This window comes from Eurosta solidaginis, chromosome 3 (assembly GCF_040869045.1).
Source record: "Eurosta solidaginis isolate ZX-2024a chromosome 3, ASM4086904v1, whole genome shotgun sequence".
NCBI lineage: Eukaryota > Metazoa > Arthropoda > Insecta > Diptera > Tephritidae > Eurosta > Eurosta solidaginis.
In genome coordinates this window covers 175,939,798-175,960,591 of record NC_090321.1, presented here as the reverse complement: position 1 = coordinate 175,960,591, position 20,794 = coordinate 175,939,798, and the positions used below count along the sequence as shown (strand labels likewise).

Here is a 20,794-nt window from a genome sequence, read left to right as displayed (position 1 = left end):
CCGAAGGCCGCCAACGCAGAAAGGTGTTCTGCGCAAAAATACTATGGATCCGACCCTCGGTTTCGGAGGCACCCCCGGGTCTTTTTTCGGTTTTTGAATATCTTTTGAACGCGTTAAACTTTTTATTTTCCGCCTTCGGATTATTAATACTGATGTCAAAACGCGTCGTTTGACATCTCTCTCGATATTTTTGGTAGCCTATTAGCAGTCGACCCCTCAACTAGACTATTACCCAAAATTTTTCAGGTATGCAGTAAAAAATGGAAGCTTTCAGCTAACACATTTCTTATAGATACGTTGCAAAACAATTACAAGGTATAGCCGTAGGTAGACTATACATTAAGGGTCCAAGAGGAAGCGGTTGATGGTTGGGGACGGGGTGGGGCGTTGATTCCCGATCCTAAAAACAGCTCCCCAACCACAGGATGCTTATAGTCGCAATTTCATATTAAAGTTGCCAAAAATGTGAGAAAACGCAGTGAATTGAGCAAATATGGTGCTACCAGACTTCAAAATATGTATAAATAAAAAACGACTCAATGTGTTTTAATCGCCCGATTTTATATTCCAATTTTTATTTTTTATAAGCGCGTCTGAAGGCCGCTAAGGCAGAAGTGTTCTGCAAAAAAATACATTGAACTGCGTTGAAGCCGATGCTTACTTTAGCATCTGACCACCTGCCATACTCCTTTCAATACAGCGACCGGCCAATGTCATCAGCTCTGAAAAGCGGAATTTTATTAATTTAAAAAAAAAAAGCTAACTGGGAAGGCTACACAACCTTCACAAGTCAATTTTTTTCTGCTCTCCCAATTCCGAATGATGTCCTGCAAGGCGAGCGTGGGTTCTGCACGGTCAATCGCTTCAGCTTCTGCACGCTTTACTCCGGCCGGTAGAATACCTGAAATAATACCGCATTTCCCGGCTGGAGCTGCAAACTTAGCAAGAGAACGTGACCTGGCGAGAAATCTTGACCCTAGATACCCCATATTAGGAGTCTCAACTTGGATATTATGCGGCTGGTAGATGCACACAAAGGTACCAAATGGGAGGAGCATCTAAAGAACTGAGGGCGTTGGTAAATTGTGGTCAAACGTCATATCCCTGTCCAATCCAACTCAACGCAACGATAAAGTATCCATCGCCCAGCAGGTTAGGGGGCTTAGAATATACCCGCGGCTGGTATGCCTGTCGCTCAAATTTCAATCACTTTCTACAAACCTTCTGTAATTTCAGACTTGTATTGCCACAATCAAGGGATGCGGCCAACCTTTTCAACTGAGAGGTGTCACACCGCCGTCATAAGAGGCGACTAAAATATCAAATTGATTCAAGGGGTTGTGTAGCGCAACCCTCTCAAGGGGTTGCCAGCGCAATATATAGCTCCTCCAACGCAATTTGCAACCTAACCTACCCGTGGCGAATCCTGTTTCATTACCAGCCGAGGCTCTGGCGACCCCGAACTACTGATGGATCTAGGGGTGGGAGGGCGGTATGGCCAAATCGTTCCCGAGATGGTCGGGCTAGTACCTTTATGGTGCTTGTTACTGGAACGTACCGGATCTGCTAAAGCTTTTGATACGGTCATCCATGACACTTTACTGCAAGACCTGGAAGGGTCTCCCCTACCTCCAAGTCTCAAAAGGTGGACCGCAAGTTATCTGTCTGGTAGGCAAGCATCGGTGCAATTCAGCAACGTAACATCCAAACCATGGAGTATTAAAGAAGGTGGTGTCCTCTCCCCACTTCTGTTTAACTTCTACGTATCAAAGCTACCTTCACCACCAGAAGGTGTTACTACCGTTTCCTACGCCGATGACTGTAGGATAATGGTCACAGGCCCAGGCCCACAGATGTTGTTGTTGTTGTTGTTGTAGCAGTGCTTCGCCCCACCTAACAGACGCGACCGATCACAAACTGTCATCAATATCCTCTAACGGGAGTCCAAGGAAACTTGCTGTTTCAACAGGGGTGGACCATAGGGAAAGGGGTGTTAGAGGCGTTGGTTCCACATTACAATTAAAGAGATGGTTGGTGTCATGTGGGGACACATTGCAAGCGGGGCATACATTTTGTATGTCGGGGTTGATTCTGGATAGGTAAGAGTTTAACCTGTTACAGTATCCAGAACGAAGTTGAGCCAGAGTGACACGCGTTTCCCTGGGGAGTATGCGTTCCTCTTCCGCAAGTTTTGGATACTTTACTTTGAGTACTGGGTTCACCGGGCAATTCCCGGCATAAAGGTCCGACGCCTGTTTGTGGAGTTCACCAAGGACCTGCTTGTGTTTTTTCGCTTCATACGGCTGTGTTCTCAGATGCCGTATTTCCTCAAAATGCTTACGGAGATGACTCCTTAAGCCCCCAGGCGGTGCTGGCTCGTCAATCAGATGTCTGTTGGGATGCCCAGGTTTCTGGGTATTCAACAGGAACTGTTTGGTCAGCATCTCGTTTCTTTCCCTGATGGGGAGTATTCTCGCCTCATTATGTAGATGGTGTTCTGGGGACATAAGAAGACAGCCCGTGGCAATTCTGAGAGCAGTATTTTGGCAGGCCTGTAGCTTCTTCCAGTGGGTAATTTTTAGGCTTGGCGACCATATGGGTGACGCGTAGCACGTAATCGGCTGGCTAATTGCTTTGTATGTAGTCATGAGCGTTTCTTTATCTTTTCCCCAGGTACTGCCAGCAAGGGATTTGAGGATTTTGTTACGGCTCTGAATTCTCGGAACAATTGCGGCTGCGTGCTCACCAAAATGTAGATCCTGATCAAACGTCACACCCAAGATTTTGGGGTGTAGGGCAGTCGGTAGCGTAGAGCCATCGACGTGGATGTTCAAAATGGTCGACATTTGGGACGTCCATGTTGTAAATAAGGTCGCGGAAGATTTAGTCGGTGATAATGCCAGGTTTCGCGAGGCGAAAAAACTGGAGAGATCAGGGAGGTAGCCGTTTATTTTATTGCATAGCTCATCGATCTGTGGGCCTGGGCCTGTGGCCATTACTGTGCAGTCATCGGCGTAGGAAACGATTGTGACTCCTTCCGGTGGTGAAGGTAGTTTAGATATGTAGAAATTAAACAAAAGTGGGGATAGGACACCACCCTGTGGCACCCCTTGTTTAATTCTCCTTGGCTTTGATGTTTCGTTTCTAAATAGCACCGATGCCTGCCGACCACCCAGATAATTTGCGGTCCACCTTTTAAGACATGGGGGAAGGGTAGACCCTTCCAGGTCTTGCAGTAACGAGCCGTGGTTGACCGTATCAAAAGCTTTTGATAGGTCTAGCGCTACGAGTACTGTTCTATGGTGGGGGTTTTGATTTAAACCGCAATTTACAGGCCCACAGATCGATGAGCTTTGTAACAAAATAAACAGCTATCTCCCTGATCTCCCCAGTTTCTTCTCCTCGCGAAACCTGACATTGCACCGACCAAATCATCGGCTACCATATTTAGAACATGGACGCGCTTAATGTCGACCATATTGAACATCCACCTCGATGGCACCGCGCTACCGACTGTCTTACACCCTAATATCTTGGCTGTGACGTTCGATCAGGATCTACGTTTTGGAGAGCATGCAACTGCAATTGTACCGAAATTCCAGAGCCGTAATAAAATCCTCAAGTCTCTTGCCGGCAGCACTTGGGGTAAAGATAAAGAAACGCTCATCACCACTTACAAAGCAATTGTCCGGCCGATTGCATGCTACATGTCCCCGATATGGTCACCAAGCCTAAAGACTACTCACTGGAAGAATATACAGGCCTGCCAAAATACTTCCCTCAGAATAGCACATGACACCAACCATCGCTTTAATTGTATTGTCAAATGTGGAACCTACGCCTATAACACCAATCTCTCTATGGCCCGCCCCTGTTGGAACAGCCAGTTTCCTTGGACTCCCCTTAAGGACTTTGATGACAAGTTGTGGGTGGTCGTGCCCATTGAATGGGGCGAAGCACTGTTAACACAACAACAACAACATACTATGGATCCCTCCCTTTTTTCGGAGGGACCGCATCATTTTTTGGTTCATCGTTTTTGGACGCGTATTAGAAGTCAATCCCTGCTTTGTACTTTTACCCTTGATACAATAAGGATTAAATCATATAAATTCTAAGGCTCTGGCGGGCAATAATTTAAAAATAAGGTCGACTGCAAAAAAGCACAGCTACAACAACAGCTGCTAATAAGCGTCCAAAAATATCGGGAGACGTATCAAAAGACGCATCTTGGCCTCATTTTAGTCGTTCAAAAGATATTAACAAAAAACGGAAAAATGATCCCGGTATCCTCCGAAGCCGAGGGTGGAATCCTTATTTATGTGCAGAACACCTTTTTGCGTTGGCGGCCTTTGGCCGCGCTCCACCAATCGTGGCCGCGCTCCAAAATCGTGCAAATCCCTTTGTACACAAAATTTTTTCCTGTGTACAACAACCAAAAGAAGTATGCCAAAATCAACTGCAAACTATCCAAAGTCAAAATGTGTATTTTTCGCCTTCGGATTATTAATAATGAGGTCGAGACGCGTCTTCCGACATCTCTCCCGATAATTTGGACGCGTTTTGCAGTCGACCGCTGTTCTAAATACATATCGGGAGGGTGCCAAAAGACGCGTTTTGCGAATCTGAATTTAGAAGCTAAACATTTTGAGTCTGTGAATTGATATTTGCAAAAGAAATTTAAACAAGAAGTATACAAGAACATCTAAAAACGTTCACTTACAGGGGGGAAATAAAAAAATTCTCCACCGTTTTCTTATGATATGGATACCGGGCTTTATTAAAAAGTTAAACAGACCAATTCTAAATATTCTCGTGGAATTTTGTTCTCGCGGATTTTTGTATTCCCGCGGAAAAATTCCTCCAATTCTTTTCTCCTAGGGAGAAGAATAATTGGGGAATAGGAATTTCGAATTTTCGAAGTCAGCTGTTTTGTCAATTGAAATTTCGTTGCGCATTTCTTATTTTGTTTAAAAAACTGAAAAGTTTAATTATTGTTGCGAATTTGTTTGAAATTAAGAAATAAGGTATAAACAATGCACATTATTGCATTTCATGTGGTATTCACTGAAATGAGTAATGAATTAGTGCCACAGCAACATCAACAGAGGAGCATAGGAAGAAGACGGCGGGATAACACAAATCCGCCGGAGTTGCCTGCTTTCATTCTGCAAAGCAATTTTCTGGCGGCCACGTCGAGTTGAGTTCGCCTTTCGCCATATGCCAAAATCTATTTAAGCCTTCTTAAAAATCCTTGCGCAATTTCTGGATGGTTGCATCAAATATACAAAGAGCTCTTCCGTTGCTTATGATATACTTTTCGACTTAAAATAAAGAATATTCAGCCCAATTCTAAACGAAAATTCCGTGCGAGTTTTCTCCCTTCTCCCATTCCTGTTATTCTAAATAAAAATTCCTTGTGAGTTTTTTCACTTCTCCCTTTCCTCCTATTCTGAACAATGTTCGAAAAAGCGGAAACCGGTTATGGGAGAAAAGTAGGTATTCAGCCCAATTCTTAACGAAAATTCCGTGAGAGTTTTCTCCCTTCTCCCATTCCTCGTATTCTAAATAAAAATTCCTTGTGAGTTTTTTCACTTCTCCCTTTCCTCCTATTCTGAACAATGTTCGAAAAAGCGGAAACCGGTTATGGGAGAAAAGTAGGTATTCAGACCAATTCTAAATATTCTCGCGGAATTTTGTTCTCGCGGATTTTTTTATTCCCGCGGAAAAATTCCTCCAATTCTGTTCTCCTAGGGAGAACAATAATTGGGGAACAGGAATTTCGAATTTTCGAAGTCAGCTGTTTTGTCAATTGAAATTTCGTTGCACATTTCTTATTTTGTTTAAAAGATTGAAAAGTTTAATTATTGTTGCAAATTTGTTGGAAATTAAGAAATAAAATATAAACAATGCACAGTATTAATTGCATTTCATGTGGTATTCACTGAAATTAGTAATGAATTGGTGCCACAGCAACATCAACAGCGGAACATAAGAAGAAGACGGCCGCATAACACAAATCTGCCGGAGTTGCCTGCTTTCGTTCAGCAAAGCAATTTTCTGGCGGCCAAGTTGAGTTGAATTCCTACTTCTTCATATGCCAAAATCTATTTAAGCCTTATTAAAAAATCCTTGCACAATTTCTGGATGGCTGCATCAAATATGTATACCAAGAGCTCTACCGTTGCTTATGATATACTTTTCGACTTGAAATAAATATTGTGGTTGTTGTTGTTGTTGTATTAACATTGAGAATATTGGGGTAGAATGTAAATACATATTTTAGCACAAGTTTGTACAAATAAGTGTTCTTTCTTAAAAGAACCAATTTCCTTTAACTATTTTGATGCATTCCCTTTAATTTAACTAGTGAAAAAACTCCTATGAAATGGTAGAGAAATCTCCCTCTCCCTCACATTCATAATCAGCCCAATTCTAAACGAAAATTCCGTGCGAGTTTTCTCCCTTCTCTCATTCCTCGTATTCTAAATAAAAATTCCTTGTGAGTTTTTTCACTTCTCCCTTTCTTCCTATTCTAAACAATGTTCGAAAAAGCGGAAACCGGTTATGGGAGAAAAGTAGGTATTATGAATGTGAGGGAGAGGGAGATTTCTCTGCCATTTCATAGAAGTTTTTTCACTTGTTAAATTAAAGGGAATGCATCAAAATAGTTAAAGGAAATTGGTTATTTTAAGAAAGAACACTTATTTGTACAAATTTGTGCTAAAAGATGTATTTATATTCTACCACAATATTCTCACTTCTAATACAACAACAACTACAACCACAATATTCTTTATTTTAAGTTGAAAAGTATATCATAAGCAACGGTAGAGCTCTTGGTATACAAATTTGATGCAGCCATCCAGAAATTGCGCAAGGATTTTTTAATAAGGCTTAAATAGATTTTGGCATATGATGAAGGACGAATTCAACTAAACTTGGCCGCCAGAAAATTGCTTTGCTGAATGAAAGCAGGCAACTCCGGCAGATTTGTGTTATGCGGCCGTCTTCTTCTTATGTTCCGCTGTTGATGTTGCTGTGGCACCAACTCATTACTCATTTCAGTGAATACCACATGAAATGCAATAAATACTGTGCAATGTTTTATTTTATTTCTTAATTTCCAACAAATTTGCAACAATAATTAAACTTTTCAATTTTTTTAACAAAATAAGAAATGTGCAACGAAATTTCAATTGACGAAACAGCTGACTTCGAAAATTCGAAATTCCTATTCCCCAATTATTGTTCTCCCTAGGAGAACAGAATTGGAGGAATTTTTCCGCGGGAATAAAAAAATCCGCGAGAACAAAATTCCGCGAGAATATTTAGAATTGGTCTGAATACCTACTTTTCTCCCATAACCGGTTTCCGCTTTTTCGAACATTGTTCAGAATAGGAGGAAAGGGAGAAGTGAAAAAACTCACAAGGAATTTTTATTTAGAATACGAGGAATGGGAGAAGGGAAAAAACTCGCACGGAAATTTCGTTTAGAATTGGGCTGATTATGAATGTGAGGGAGAGGGAGATTTCTCTGCCATTTCATAGGAGTTTTTTCACTTGTTAAATTAAAGGGAATGCATCAAAATAGTTAAAGGAAATTGGTTATTTTAAGAAAGAACACTTATTTGTACAAATTTGTGCTAAAAGATGTATTTATATTCCACCACAATATTCTCACTTCTAATACAACAACAACTACAACCACAATATTCTTTATTTTAAGTTGAAAAGTATATCATAAGCAACGGTAGAGCTCTTGGTATACAAATTTGATGCAGCCATCCAGAAATTGCGCAAGGATTTTTTAATAAGGCTTAAATAGATTTTGGCATATGATGAAGGACGAATTCAACTCAACTTGGCCGCCAGAAAATTGCTTTGCTGAATGAAAGCAAGCAACTCCGGCAGATTTGTGTTATGCGGCCGTCTTCTTCTTATGTTCCGCTGTTGATGTTGCTGTGGCACCAATTCATTACTCATTTCAGTGAATACTACATGAAATGCAATAAATACTGTGCAATGTTTATATTTTATTTCTTAATTTGCAACAATAATTAAACTTTTCAATTTTTTAAACAAAATAAGAAATGTGCAACGAAATTTCAATTGACAAAACAGCTGACTTCGAAAATTCGAAATTCCTATTCCCCAATTATTGTTCTCCCTAGGAGAACAGAATTGGAGGAATTTTTCCGCGGGAATAAAAAAATCCGCGAGAACAAAATTCCGCGAGAATATTTAGAATTGGTCTGAATACCTACTTTTCTCCCATAACCGGTTTCCTCTTTTTCGAACAGTGTTCAGAATAGGAGGAAAGGGAGAAGTGAAAAAACTCACAAGGAATTTTTATTTAGAATACGAGGAATGGGAGAAGGGAAAAAACTCGCACGGAATTTTCGTTTAGAATTGGGATGAAAATAATTGATATTATTCAGGTTGTAAAGTCGCCGTTTACACACAAAAAATTGTGTTGCTGCCATAGGGCCATAGTTCAACTCATTGTTTACTATATAGTTTGGCAGCTTAAGTAGAGGTTATGTTCGAATAGAGTGGAAGGCAGTGGACTAGGCAGTCGAATGTCATATAATGAAGGAATGGTGTTCGGAGATTTTTCAAAGTTAAAAAAAAAAATGATAAAAGCTTTAATATAAATAAGGTAATAGTGCAGTTTACGGTACCCACCGAAATTTGGGCCAAAATTTTCGAGTGAGGTATCAAAAGACGCGTATTCACGTCTGGATCAAGAATCCGAAAGCGGAAGTTAACTTTGTTTACCCGTTCCAAAGATATTAGGGGGACTCATGATAGCATATAAACTTATAAGGTGTAAAATTATATCCATTTACACACGCGGTTATATGAACGCACCTAGTAATACTCTTGATAAACTTGATTGTTTTTCAGCTGTATTATTTCCAAACAAATTTTTTTGATTGTTATACAAATTAAAAAATACCGAGATTAAGTGAAAAATCAAAACTAAAACGCCTTTACTTGCTGATGTTGGAGATTTTTGATGAAAATGCCGTCTGTAATGTCTGCAAGGTTGCATTCCTTTGAGTTTACCGCGTTTACACAATGAAATGTGCGCGTAAATTTATACAAATTGTGTAAATGATTTTTCATACAAAATTTGACAGCTCGTGCGTAAACTAGATAAATTTATACGTTTACACACTTTATAAGGCATTTATACGGTTACATGAGTCCCCCTATTAACGAAAAACCGAAAAAAGACCGCGGGTCCCTCCGAAACCGGGGGTGGGATCCATATTATTTTTCCGCAGAACACCTTTCTGCGTTGGCGGCCTTCGGCCGCGCTTATCAAAAATAACCCTGGGCTACCCCATGCCAAGTCCGGGTGTGGCTACCGCCACGGTGATGCACTATTTTTTTTGTAGGTATAAGCACAACAACAACCACATTAAAGTCGCCAACTTCAACTACAAATATCTCCGGACAGACATACAATTTTTCTTTTCCGCCTTCGGATTATTGTTCTCGAGATTAATACGCGTCTTTTGATACCTCACTCGAAAATCTTGGCCCAACTTTAGGGTGGGTACCGTAAACTGCACTACTACCATAAATAAAACTATTTTTTTAATAACAACAAAAACGCCATATATATTCTGTATACATAAATTTTTAAGGATTATATCACTTTAAAATTTGAATTAAATAATCTAAAGTTTTTTTTTTGAAACTGAGTCGAGAACTGTGCGTGTGAATGTGCGAATTTTCACCGATCAGCTGTTAGTTGCGCTACTTGGTAAAATTTACAATGGTTCAACTATTGATGACTATTGCTGATTATCGTCAACTTCTCTTTTAGAGTTGCGTATCATATCATGGTGAATGATAACTCATTCACAATGTATCATATTTACACACGGCCATGGCGGAACGATACAAGGTGGCAGCATACCTACAAACAAATGAAATTTCCATGTAAATTCGATGGACAAATGTCAAAATCGTACTGCGCCGGAAGTTCATGTATCAAATCAAAAAAAAAAGTTTATAATCAGCTGTCCCATGCTGCAACCTTGTATCGTTCCGCCATGCACACGGCGACTATTTATATGTAACAATTGCCGGCTTTCAGTGAGTTTTACAGCTCCGGCTCACGCTCAATTCTCACGGGAATGCTCTGGATCATTTAGAGACTTGAGAAGCAGATGTGAAATTTTCGCACACGTGAAATGTGATAAGCAGATGTCGCCGCTATGTGATAGGCAGATGTCGCTGCTGTTTTTCATTTAACTCATACGGCGAAAGGCTAAGCAGCGACATCTATTTTTGAAAAAGTAGGTATATTAAAGGCCGCGTTGCCAACCTAAAAAGAAGTAATTAACAAATTATCTGGCTCACAAATTGAACCAGACTTCTTTCTGGATTTATCTGGCTCAAATCGTTGTTGTTGCATTTACATGCAAAATTATTTATCTGGCTCAGGATTTTGCCACCGGATGATAGCTAATATGACAATCATACATTTGGGTAATTGTGCAGTTTAGGGGCTCCACCCTAAAATAGGGCCTTTTTTTGAGTGAGGTATCAGAAGACGCGTATTCACGTCTAGATCAAGAATCGGAAAGCGGAAGTTAACTTTTTTTACCCGTTTAAAAGTTATGTCCGAAAAGCTGGTTCGTCTTGTTCATATTGTTCTCGCACATTTACAATCTTTTAATCACATTCTGTTTTGCTTTTCAATGGATTAATACAATTTGATATTCACGAATAGGAGAAAAAAATGTGTCCAATTTTTCTAATACATATGCAATTAGCTAATAAATATACAGAAAATACACTCTAATCACTTGATTCGATGTTGAAGAAAAACACCTGATGGTGAAGAGTGCTGCCAGATGAGCAATAATAGAAATTAACTGAACAAAAAATTACTCTTACTTTTCTCAAGTCATCTGCGTAGAACACCCTTAGTCGATCCAACACCGGCTGCGCCATGCACAGTAATTCTGCGTAGAACACCTTTCTGCATAGGCGGCCTTCGGCCGCGCTTATAAAAAATAACCCTGGGCTACGCCATGCCAAGTCCTGGTGTGTGGTATAACCGTGTGTTGGATCGGCTAAGGGTGTTCTACGCAGAATTACTGTCTATGTTTAATTAAGCCTTTTTTGAAAAAAAAAAAAAAATAAAATTAAAGTATTTTGTCAATAACACATTTTTTCGACTTATTATTCGATTTATGATAAGCTAGCAATCATTTCCCCATAAAAACATAATTTTATTATAGAAATTTCTTCTAAATATAGATGTTTTACATATCAAACAAAACCTTTTTTTATTACCTGCTGAGCTGGCAACACTGTTCACTTTCATATGTTTTCATTTGGACAGAAATTTTTTGCAATATTTGTGTTGATATTTTATAAGTAAATTAGTGAAATTTAACATAATTTTTTCGTTAATTCGTGCAAGTTGTTGTTGTTGTAGCAGTGCTTCGCCCCACCTAACAGACGCGACCGATCACAAACTGTCATCAATATCCTCTAACGGGAGTCCAAGGAAACTTGCTGTTTCAACAGGGGTGGACCATAGGGGCGTTGGTTCCACATTACAATTAAAGAGATGGTTGGTGTCATGTGGGGACACATTGCAAGCGGGGCATACATTTTGTATGTCGGGGTTGATTCTGGATAGGTAAGAGTTTAACCTGTTACAGTATCCAGAACGAAGTTGAGCCAGAGTGACACGCGTTTCCCTGGGGAGTATGCGTTCCTCTTCCGCAAGTTTTGGATACTTTACTTTGAGTACTGGGTTCACCGGGCAATTCCCGGCATAAAGGTCCGACGCCTGTTTGTGGAGTTCACCAAGGACCTGCTTGTGTTTTTTCGCTTCATACGGCTGTGTTCTCAGATGCCGTATTTCCTCAAAATGCTTACGGAGATGACTCCTTAAGCCCCTAGGCGGTGCTGGCTCGTCAATCAGATGTCTGTTGGGATGCCCAGGTTTCTGGGTATTCAACAGGAACTGTTTGGTCAGCATCTCGTTTCTTTCCCTGATGGGGAGTATTCTCGCCTCATTATGTAGATGGTGTTCTGGGGACATAAGAAGACAGCCCGTGGCAATTCTGAGAGCAGTATTTTGGCAGGCCTGTAGCTTCTTCCAGTGGGTAATTTTTAGGCTTGGCGACCATATGGGTGACGCGTAGCACGTAATCGGCTGGCTAATTGCTTTGTATGTAGTCATGAGCGCTTCTTTATCTTTTCCCCAGGTACTGCCAGCAAGGGATTTGAGGATTTTGTTACGGCTCTGAATTCTCGGAACAATTGCGGCTGCGTGCTCACCAAAATGTAGATCCTGATCAAACGTCACACCCAAGATTTTGGGGTGTAGGACAGTCGGTAGCGTAGAGCCATCGACGTGGATGTTCAAAATGGTCGACATTTGGGACGTCCATGTTGTAAATAAGGTCGCGGAAGATTTAGTCGGTGATAATGCCAGGTTTCGCGAGGCGAAAAAACTGGAGAGATCAGGGAGGTAGCCGTTTATTTTATTGCATAGCTCATCGATCTGTGGGCCTGGGCCTGTGGCCATTACTGTGCAGTCATCGGCGTAGGAAACGATTGTGACTCCTTCCGGTGGTGAAGGTAGCTTAGATATGTAGAAATTAAACAAAAGTGGGGATAGGACACCACCCTGTGGCACCCCTTGTTTAATTCTCCTTGGCTTTGATGTTTCGTTTCTAAATAGCGCCGATGCCTGCCAACCACCCAGATAATTTGCGGTCCACCTTTTAAGACATGGGGGAAGGGTAGACCCTTCCAGGTCTTGCAGTAACGAGCCATGGTTGACCGTATCAAAAGCTTTTGATAGGTCTAGCGCTACGAGTACTGTTCTATGGTGGGGGTTTTGATTTAAACCGCAATTTATCTGGGTGCTAATGGCATTTAGCGCGGAGGTAGTGCTATGGAGTTTTCTGAAGCCATGCTGATGGGAGGCTAGTTGCAAATTTGCTTGGAAATAAGGGAGCAAAATGGCTTCGAGCGTCTTTGCTACTGGCGATAGGAGAGATATCGGACGATACGACTCTCCTATGTTAGCTGGTTTACCAGGCTTTAGTAGCGGGACCATCTTGGCCATTCTCCATTTCTCGGGTATGACAAAGGTGGAAAGAGACAGGTTGAAGACCTGCGCTAAATATTTGAAACCCTCTTTCCCTAGGCTTTTAAGCATCGGCATGGCTATGCCGTCTGGGCCCACTGCTTTGGATGGTTTAGCGCGACCAATGGCGTCCTCAACCTCTTTAGCGGTGATGGTGATTGGTGACGCGCTGAATTTGTGTTTATGTGCGTGTCTGTTGGCCCTCCGTCTAACTTTGTCGACCGTAGAATGCATTATATATTGTCGGCAGAAAGCGCTCGCGCATTTTTTCGCATCCGACAGCACTTTGTCGCCAAAGGCGATGGAAACTTTGTCTTTGTGCTTAGTCGGATTCGATAGGGACTTTACGGTGGACCAAAGTTTACCCACACCGGTAGAGAGGTTACAACCTCTTAGGTGCTCCTCCCATTTCGCCCGCTTGTGTCCATCCACAAGCAATCTGATGCGTTGGTTTATATCCCTTATTTGGGGGTCGCCTGGATCAAGCTGCCTTATAAGGTCACGTTCTCTCGCTAAGTTTGCGGCCTCCGCCGGGAAGTGGGGCCGGATTTCGGGAATTCTCCCGGCGGGAATGAAACGTGCCGAGGCGGATTCAATGACCTTGCGGAAGGCACGCTCCCCTTGGCGGGCATCAGTCGGGATAGGGAGGGCAGCAAAGAGGTTGTCTGTAAAGGATTTATATTCTTCCCACTTTCCTTTTTTAAAGTTTATGAAAGTGCGTTTTTCGGTGACGATGAAGTCGGCGGTACGCTCGAGCGAAACAAGTATAGGCAGGTGGTCGGATGCCAATGATACCATCGGCTGCCAGTTGACGCAGTTTACGAGTTCTGCGCTCACGATTGAGATATCTGGCGAACTGTGACAGCTTCCTACCATACGTGTGGGGGCGTCTCCGTTTATTGTGCAGAACGTCGTTTCTTCTATTTGATCCGCCAACATCTCGCCCCTACTGTCCGCCCGCAAATTTGAATGCCATAGATCATGATGGGCATTGAAATCGCCTAAAATAATGCGATTGTTTCCAGTGAGTAAGGCTCTGATATTGGGGCGGTATCCACCGGGGCAACAGGCGGCAGGGGGGATGTAGATGTTGATGATTTCTAGGTTTGCATCGCCTGACCGGACAGATAGGCCTTGACGTTCTAATACGTTGTCCCTGCGGTCGATGCCAGGATCAAATATGTGATATTGCACAGAGTGGTGTATTATAAACGCGAGGCCGCCTCCATTTCCGCTCTCGCGATCTTTTCTGTGGACATTATACCCAGAGCAGGTCTGTAATGCAGATCGTGCTGTGAGTTTAGTCTCTTGAATCGCAGCAATGCGGATGTTGTGCCGCTTCATGAAATTGACTATCTCCGTAATCTTCCCAGTTAGTCCATTACAGTTTAACTGCAGAATTCTGAAGTACATGAGGGGAGACGTCGCCACTCTGGGGGTAAGTGACGGGTGACTACGCCTGGGTTGAGGAAGGCCAGGACGCAATTGCTGTTGTGGCCCTGGGACTGGGCGTCCTTGGGCAAGCATTGGGGTACCCGGATGATTTGGGTTTGCGACCTGGCAACATGGCGCGATGAAACCCGTCGAGGGGTTGCCGTCGCGGAGACCAGAACATCTAGGAAAGTGGCACCACCCAAGGCAGGAGCTGCATTGGGCGGATGTCGCAAACATATATATTCTGTGCTGGCAAACGGTGCAAACGGAGGTAGGGACTAAGAGTCTGTTTCCCTGACCTACACGATTGCTGCCGGAAAAGAGGGGGGGGGGGGGGAGACGGGGGCAGGGGATGTTGCTCAGCATTGCTTCCGACTCTACTACGAAGATTGTAGTTATGAGTGGTAGCAGCTGTTTGAGTTGTTGGCGCCGTAAGGCGCGAGCAGCAGCGGGTACTTGTTGTGGCTTGCTGAGCAGCGGGGCTGCTGGAAGGTAATGGGGGGGGGGGGGGGGCGCTTAGACGTAGACTACGGGGCGCCCTTGGGCGTGAACAGCAAGGAGCCACAAAAGATTTATAAAAGTTACGTGGACGTCGGGTTTTGGGATCAAGCCCAGAACAACCTGTCCGATGCAACCATCCCTTACACGAGACACACTGAACAGAGTATGACCGTCCTAAAAAGATTCTTTTCCGGCAGATGCAGCAAAACCATTTCTCAGGACCGGGGTCAGGAGACGGACCCGGATTGGATTCGATACCTTCCCGGAGCAAGAGAATATGGAGCAGTCCTGCTGCAAGGAGCTGCTGGGAGGATGACAATTTGTGGGAGGGACGAAACAAATTAAATGGGGTTACACTGAAATGACAGTCCTTGGTCGGGAAAAATCCCGAGTCGCTCCGGTACATAGAACCGACTGCCTTGGGAAGCGCGTGCAAGTTAGATTATGTTAATATACCAAGTATAAAAAGTAAAGTGATGTGTGCGCTTAAAAGATTGCAAACATGCGGGAACAATATGTATCACACAAACCTGTTTTGTCCGATAACTTTTGAACGGGTGAATAAAGTTAACTTCCGGATTCTTAATCTAGGCGTAAATGCGCGTCTTTTGATACCTCACTCGAAAATATTGGCCCAACTTTAGGGTGGGGCCCCTAAACTGCACTACTACCAACATTTGTTTTATTTATTAAAAAATTATTAAGAAATATTAGATATATTAATAAAAATTATAAAGTTCCTCGATAAAAAAAAAACTCAAAAGCAGAATTCCACAAGAAACTCGGTGCCCGCCCATTGCAAACATATTCCAAAAAATTGCAAACATATTCCACAAAAAATAAGTCTCTTAAGCGGCAATTACCCACCGACGTGTGCCGTACGTACGGACGTTTGTCATACGAAATACGTTTGACCGAACCCTCAAGCCAGTAGGAATCAATGTGTGCGTCTGTGTACATGTACATAACATATTTGTGTGTGAATTGTTTACAGATAAGCACTGGTGCCATTGACCATTTTGCATGCGTGCTTATGGAAACGTCAACTTTTTCCAATTTAATTTTTGATTTTGTAAAAGGCTGGAATTAATATTAAATAAATATAAATAGATTACATATTTATAATGTGCACTTTTGCATAATTATTTCGAATTATTTTCCAAATGTTTCAAACTTTAATTAGGTGTTTTTGCATAAAACTGCAAACGGTCAAAAATTAGGGCACAGAAGTTTACTAGGCAACTCTGTCTAGTGAGAGAGCGATCAGCTGACACGTTCTTACGGAAAAAATCAAAATTGTTTTGATTTCTACGTTCCGAGCTACGTACGTACGGGCGTTGCACGTCGGTGAGTTTTCGTTTACATTGCACACTCATGAGATAGGTCGTGTCAGCTGACACGTTTTTTCTACGTACGTTCGTGAGTAACTGCCGCATTAAAGTCCGTGCACACTAAAGGCCGTAACACAATTACATTTTTCATAAAGATGCGCTTAACACAAGCTTATGCATTCCAATAACATCGCCACAATCAACCGAGATGTTGCGTTTGTAAATATGAAGGAACTTCAGACGTGGCAATTGAAGTTTATTACGCCTTGCCCATTCACATACAAAATTTCGCGAAGCACTGTTATAAACATTCTCCCTATACAACAAAAATACCTGCTAACATATTTTGCGTTGTAATCTATTGTTATATTGCAGTTTTTAATGTTAAAGTTAAAAGTTAATGTTAGAAAATTTACCAACCAGTGGGAAAAATAATTTCACTTGCAAAGTGTGCCAACACCCTTAGCCAAAGCAAATGTCAAATTCTTCTTCCTATGGTTTGCTTGGAACAAAATTTGGGAGATGGCTACTTTTCAATATCAGATGGCGCCAGTGTCGCTCATTCTACCGTTCTCCATAAAAATACGTGCAATCTACTCATAATGCATAAGCTTGTGTTAAACTCATCTATATGAAAAATTGCTTATGTGTCGCGGCTCTAAGCGACGCGACACATACCGACACTTTCCACAAAATATTTGCGGCATTTTTGCCTAATTGGCCAACTTGGTCGTGTCGTGTCGCCCGACTGTCGCAAAAGGCGGTGACACAATGACATTTTTCATATAGATGCGCTTAACACAAGCTTATGCATTCCAATAACATCGCCACAATCAACCAACTTGTTGCGTTGGTAAATATGAAGGAACTTCAGTCTTGGCAATTGAAGTTTATTACGCCTTGCCCATTCACATACAAAATTTCGCGAAGCACTGTTATAAACATTCTCTCTATACAACAAAAATACTTGCTAACATATTTTGTGTCGTATTCGATTGTAATATTGCAGTTTTTAATTGTGAAAAATGTTAGAAAATTTACCAACCAGTGGGAAAAATAATTTCACTTGCAAAGTGTGCCATCACCCTTAGCCAAAGCAAATGTCAAATTCTTCTTCGTATGATTTGCTTGGAACAAAATTGGCGAGTTGGCTACTTTTCAATATCAGATGGCGCCAGTGTCGCTCATTCTACCATTCTCCATAAAAATACGTGCAATCTACTCATAATGCATAAGCATGTGTTAAACCAGGGATGCACCTTAACGTTAAGCTAATCGTTTATCAAAAAATTTCCACCGTTTCTGTTGAAACACTTCGAAATATTATCGATAAAGAAATTATCAAGATAAATTGTATTTCGTTTTTAACCGAAACGAAAAGCTTTCGTTAACGTTAAAAACGTTAACAAAAACGTGATACTTTATGTTTGAATTGTGCTGGCAATGCTATAGCCATGGTGAAGCCGTAAGGTGGTAACAGCGAGCGGACATACACACACAAACTCCATGTAATTTGTTTGTGTAATTCGTTGGTGGTAATGTCAAATATACTCTGAGAAATGTTCGTACTGTCAAACTTCATGAGAAAAGTTGCAATCAGCTTGGCTAATGCTTTCACCTTTAATGACTCCGCCATCAATCAGCTTTGCCAGCATAGTTTGAAATTAATAATCAAAATAAACGATTTGATTTCGTTTTGATATGGCAGAAAACGAAACAAAATCATTTCGTTAATTTGACATTCTTAACGTTAATAAACGAAACGAAATGACTTTGTTTCGTTTATTAACGTTAATTATCGTAACGAAATGATATCGTGTCGTTGGTTAAGCATGCCTGTGTTAAACTCATCTATATGAAAAACTGCTTATGTGTCGGAGCTGTAAGTGTGCATTGTTCCATAAGAATACATGCAAAGAATATTTTGTCGGTACGTGTCGCGTAGTGTGCACGGACTTTTAGTCATAACGTATCCAAAACAATGAAAAAATCTACAAAAAGTAATTAAATTCACCCACTCAAATATTTTTAGGTTATGGATATGGGGAGAAACCAAAAACCAATTGGTTGGCTATGGTATGGTTACCGCGTTAGCGTTATGGAATGGCACCTGTGCACGGACTTTTAAAAAAAGAATGTTGGTAGACGAAAAATTAAAATAGTGGTAGAAGTTGGTAGCTTTTTTTTTCAAGAAAACATTAGCTATGTACATTTTGTATTTGTAAAAAAGAATTCATATTTTATTGTAAAACAAATAAAGCACATTTCACGGAAATAACACTTGAAAAAAAATTTAAACAAAACAAAAAAAATCATGTAAATTTGTATATACATAGCTAATGCCTATATCACACTTTCTTTTTTCCTGTATTTTGAGCTTGAAATACTGAGGAAACTTTACCGATACGTCTCATTTTCCAATGTACCCATATTTTTCTGCCACAAAATAACCGACTTTGGTATGTTATCGTTTACTTAAAATTTTTTTTATTTTCGTTCAAAATTATTCATAAAAAACTGATGAAAATAAAGCAGGAAAATATTTGCGAGCTCATTTACTACATTTCTTTCATAAACAAATTTATTCCTTGTTTGAATTTGTGCACAAATTTTTAAAAATAAGAACCGAATTTCAACAAAAAAAATTGTTAGAAAAAAACAAAAGAAAAATCTAGTTCCATATGGGTGTAATTAAACACAAGGAACAAAATCACCTACAAAATAAAAATTTTTAAAAAATCTTATTAATTTAATTGGAGGCTGAAATAAAGTCCGTCCGATGCAATGCTCTTTTATTAATATTTGATTGGAAATGCATGAAATTTTTAATCCATTACGCTTACTACCTTTCTGCGGCTGCACTACTGTGAGGTAATATTGCTAAGGAGAACATTTATTCACTCAAATTTTCTTTTAGAAGACTCTTCAGTTCCCAATTTTATTCAACCTTCAAGAATATTGTCGGAAAATATCTTTTCTATTATTTCGTTATCATATAACATTAATGATCGCCATTCTTTGTTAAGAATTTCCATTCAATCATTGTCATTTGACTAGAATTAATAATTTTTTCATCAACGTTTTCCAAAAGGTGTAACTTTTCGTCTTCGAAATTGAATCGATTCTTAATTTCCTTACAAAGGTAAATGTTGGTAGATTTTTGGGCTGTGGTGGTAGAAGTGGTAGAAAATGAAAATGGGCTTAAAAGTTGGTAGATCTACCAATAAAGTGGTGAAGTCCGTGCACTGTATGGCACCATTAATCGATTACATTGATTTCCATAAGGTTCTTCGATCAGCTGTTTTATCTAGTTATGGTTAGGTCACCATTAACTGGTCCTCTAAACGCTAGCCAACTTTAACTGTGGTTTAAAACTGGCGCTGAAACACCCTGCCTTTAAGGGGCTCGGAAGTAGCCATGCTTCCGCATTGGGATGTATGATGTGAAATTTCACCATGTTAAGCTCCTAATTGTACATTCGCTGTAAATTTGAATTACCGCAACAGAATGCATTGTGCGCAAAAGTGTAATGGCTTATCCATAAACTGCCTGACAGGATGTTCAATATGACTACTTTTAACCGTTTTGGCAGCATTTTGAGAGGATTTTCAATGTTATGTTCAATGCTATCTTCAGCGGGTGAAAGAAATACAGGATGAGATTATAGTGTTAAACTATATTTTTATTAAAAATTTATTTGATATTCAAATTAAATATTTTACACATTTTAACAATTCTAAAATAACTGATTTGAAAATTTTCATTTTGAAATAACATTAAAAATAAAATAACATAAAAATAATTTACAAAATTAAAGTATATTTTACAAAGTAGATAACCCTACAGAGATTACGATAGTTAAAACTTTGAAAATTAGGTCGTCCATTCTATTTGCGTTTTGAAGTCGACGTAGAAGATATCACACTTGTCTTATCCACAATTTTTTGTCGACAATCAAAAATTAGTAATTGATCAATTGATTGTTGCTCGAAAGCACATCGACTTCTGAATGGAATATCGCCCTATCTCGGTTGCCGTTTCGAAAACACCCTATCTCAAAAAACTTTTGAATAACACCTCATTTCGGAGTTTGTTTCAAAAACAAAAATTCGGTTGAAGAATGCCCTGTATGAGAGGTTTCTTAAAAAACGTCTTTTTTGAACTCAAATTCAATACACTTTGACGTTGGGTGGGGCGATATTGAAACAAGTTTTGAAATGAGGCGTCATTCAAACGTTTTTTGTTAGATAAGGTGGCAGCCGAGATAGTGTTTTATTCCACTCAGCAGTCGATATCCAAATTAGGACCAATAAGGGTTCAACCTTCTTAGACATAGCTTACATAGAACGAGATTATGTTCATTTTCGTACTTAACTCCTAATCGTTAATT

The 20,794-nt window shown here is 40.5% G+C and overlaps 2 protein-coding genes across 4 annotated transcripts in view; one reads left to right on the top strand and one right to left on the bottom strand.

Moving 5' to 3' along the window:
- Nucleotides 1–20,794, bottom strand: part of LOC137244667 (uncharacterized) — a 588,428-nt gene that overhangs the window by 473,812 nt on the left and 93,822 nt on the right. The window lies entirely within an intron of this gene.
- The window catches only part of tud (tudor domain containing protein), a 99,351-nt gene that overhangs the window by 707 nt on the left and 77,850 nt on the right, over nucleotides 1–20,794 (top strand). The window lies entirely within an intron of this gene.